At 38.6% G+C, this 3,490-nt stretch overlaps 1 non-coding gene across 1 annotated transcript; it reads right to left on the reverse strand.

Annotated features, from left to right (window-relative positions):
* Positions 1-277: 277 nt before the first annotated feature.
* On the reverse strand, positions 278-384 carry LOC139887198 (small nucleolar RNA R71). The gene has a single exon (XR_011773037.1). It is a non-coding gene; the product is annotated as a small nucleolar RNA R71 (small nucleolar RNA).
* Positions 385-3,490: the final 3,106 nt, after the last annotated feature.

Genomic DNA, 3,490 nt, shown 5'->3' on the forward strand with positions numbered 1-3,490 from the left:
TATAGAGGGTAACTTTTTCACGATGATCAAGGGTATGTTCTTTCATTCGTTGATAGATGAGAATCCTTTCAAGCACATTCAACACTTCAATGATATCTGTGACATCTACAAAACCAAAAACGTCTCCGATGACGCTTTTAAATTAAGGGCATTCCCCTTTACACTTCAAGGAGAAGCAAAAGCTTGGTTAAGGAATTTGCCATCCGATTCTATAAGGTCTTTTCAAGATTTAACCAATGCGTTTATCAATCACTTTTTCCCACCTTCAAAGGTGGAATGTCTTAGATTGGAAATCAATGGGTTCACCCAACTGGGGGATGAGTCTTTGTATGATGCGTGGGTACATTTCAAGAAGTTACTAAGAGCTTGCCCTCCACACAGTTTGACTAAGGAGTACATCAACACATTCTACCGGGGTACTAATGCTTTGACTAAGCAATATCTTGATTCTTCTTCAGGTGGAGTGTTTATGTACAAATCACCTAATGCGGCTAAAATTTTGTTAGAAGACATCTCGGTTAATACATACGAATGGGCACCTTCACCACGAGATTTGACAAGGAAGAGTGTAGCTCAAGTGGAGAGTGATGATGGGCAAATTACCTTAGCAAGCTTAAACAATCAATTTCAAATGTATGGGAAAGAGTTGAAAAAGCTACAACAATCGATAGTCGCAATGCAAGTCAGTTGTCAAAGGTGTGAGGGACCTCACCTCACCAAGAATTATCCCTAAATCAATCAATGCAACCACATTGACTTGGATGACATTCCTATGAATTTGGATGCTCAAGTGAATTATGTGAGTAATCAAAACTTTCAAAGGGGAGGAACTTCAAACCAAGGCAACAATTCTTATCAATTGAACCATTGAACCAAAGCTATTATAACCCTAACCTAAAGCAAGTGTCATTCAACACTCAAACCAATGAATCACCCGGATTCACCAACCAAAATCGCAACCAAGGATACAATTCAAACTACAATCAAAACTGAGGAAACAACTTTCAATCCCAAAACCAAAAACCTTACAACAACCAATCTTATAACAACCAATCCAACCTAAATTACCAAGGAAATCAAAGTTATCAAAACCAAGGTTATAGTCAACCACAAAATAACTAAGGTTACATCCAACAAAACCAACAAAACAACCAACCTTTCCAACCTTCTAAAGGTTTAGAAGAGATCATGCAAAACTACATTAAGAAGGTGGAAACTACTGAAGCATTTTTGTTAAAGGAAAACGTGTTCTTAAAGCAACAACTTAAAAAACAACAAGCCTTATTCCAAAATCTTGAGAGCACCGTTGGGAGACTTTCAAGCCAAGTTGCCGAAAGACCTCAAGGCACCTTGCCATCCAACACCCAAGTTAACCCAAACACTTACAACAATAACTGACTACACAAGCAAAACCAAAACAACAACACCACAAGGGTCATTCCTATTGAAAGCACTACCAACCAAAACCCTAATTACCCAAACCGAAATGAAAATGTCAATGTCATAACCACTCGAAGCGGTCTAACCACTCAAGGAATTGAAGATCCATAACCACAACCCTTTATCACCGAAGAACCACTACCAAGCTTCATTGAGGAGGAAATCGGGGTTAGCAAGGAGAAGGGTAAAGAGAAGGTCGACTCAACTGAGGTTGAAGGTAATGATGCTAAGGGTAATGATGAAAGGGGTAAGGATAAGGGTAAATAGCCTTTGAAGGTTACAAGGCCGGTTCCATATCCAAAAGCTTTAAGGAAGGACAAGTTGGCGGCTCAATACAAAAAGTTCCAAGATATGATGAAAAATGTGTCGGTCAACTTGCCCATTATCGATGTGCTCAAAGGGATGCCCAATAATGGACACTTCATCAAAGAGTTAATCTCTCAAAGGGGTAAATATCATGAGGAAACATCTTTCTTTATTGAAGAGGAGTGCAATAAGATACTTGCATCAAGGCCAAGGATCTCTAAGAAGTTAGGAGATACGGAAAAAATTATTTTCCCATGTAAGTTCGGTGAATCGGAAGTGTTCAATGCACTTGCCGAGTTGGGAGCAAGCATTAACCTAATGCCCCACTCACTCTATGAAAGACTTGGCCTTGGACCTCTTAAACCAACTTGAATCCGTATAAGATTGGCTAACCACTCTTTTGACACCGCTATTGGAATCACCAAGGACATCTTGGTTAGCATTGACTCCTTGGTGTTCCCGGTTGATTTTGTTATCATGGAGATAAAGGAGGACCTTCAAGTCCCCTTCATCTTAGGTAGACCATTTCTTGCAACCGCCGACACCGTCATCTTGGTACAATGCAATCAACTCAACATTGGAGTTGGTGAAGAGCATGTGACCATAAATACCCGGGAAGCTCAAGTCTAGGTGGTCGGGCCCATATATTGTCATGAAAGCATATCCTACGGGATATGTAGAATTGTTTGGGAATGGAAATACTTTCTAGGTAAACGGTCACAGGCTTAAGATTTACAATGATGAAATCAATGCTTTCGAGCTTGATGACATCAAGCTCTATCCCAAGTAACATCCTTGTGTCAAAACGGGTCAAGTGATAGACCTGTGATCAAAACAATCACACTTGTATTATATTTGTTCATTTTTAGATTGCATTTCATGTCAGATTGTATGATATTCTTTTTGTTAGTTGCATTTGCATTTAACTGCATTTCATGCATATGGAAAAGCTAGAAAATGTCAAAAATATCTTATGAACGGGTCGAAATGGACTTGAAGTTTGAAAAACTGCATCCAGGATGAAGAGCGACGCTTTTGTTTTAAAAGCGATGCTTTTGGCTCTTCAAGAGCGGCACTTCTGTTACAAGAGCACCGCTATAGGCTGTGATCTAGGACCAAAAATGGTCAGTAGCCAAGAGTGGCGCTTTCAATTTACAAGAGCGGCGCTTTGCTTCCAGGAACGGCGCTCCTGAATTAGGAGCGGTGCTCTTGTACCTGGTACTTTAAAAACTCAGCAAGATCCAGAAAATTCAAATTTTCATTTCTCCCACTTCATTTCCTCTCACTAAAAATGGCTGAATATGCTCTAATTCGAACTCCTACATCAAATTAGCATCTTTTGTGAAGATTTCTTGCATTCTTATCAGCATTTAACATGTGTAAAGTAAGATTCATGCTTCATTAACACTTATCTTCAATTTATTGCATGATTCTTGCTATGTTCTTACTTCTACTTGTTTTTAGATCTCTCAGCAATTGATGATGACTATGATAAATTGGTGATAGATTCTAGTTATTCTCATGATTCCTAACATGATTTACATGCTTGATTTCACAAATTTAATCTTGAATTTCTAGGGTTCATTCCAATTTTGGGGTTTTCAAAATTGATGTTTAATTGAGAGTTTAATGATGCAATTGGTTACTAGACACTTCTATAACATGATTAAATCAACAAGAATCCAATTTTCATGCTTGTATGAACTTAATTTGGGATTAGGGTTCCTGATTTTTGAATGTTGAC

This window comes from Rutidosis leptorrhynchoides, chromosome 1 (genome assembly GCF_046630445.1).
Source record: "Rutidosis leptorrhynchoides isolate AG116_Rl617_1_P2 chromosome 1, CSIRO_AGI_Rlap_v1, whole genome shotgun sequence".
NCBI classification, from domain to species: domain Eukaryota; kingdom Viridiplantae; phylum Streptophyta; class Magnoliopsida; order Asterales; family Asteraceae; genus Rutidosis; species Rutidosis leptorrhynchoides.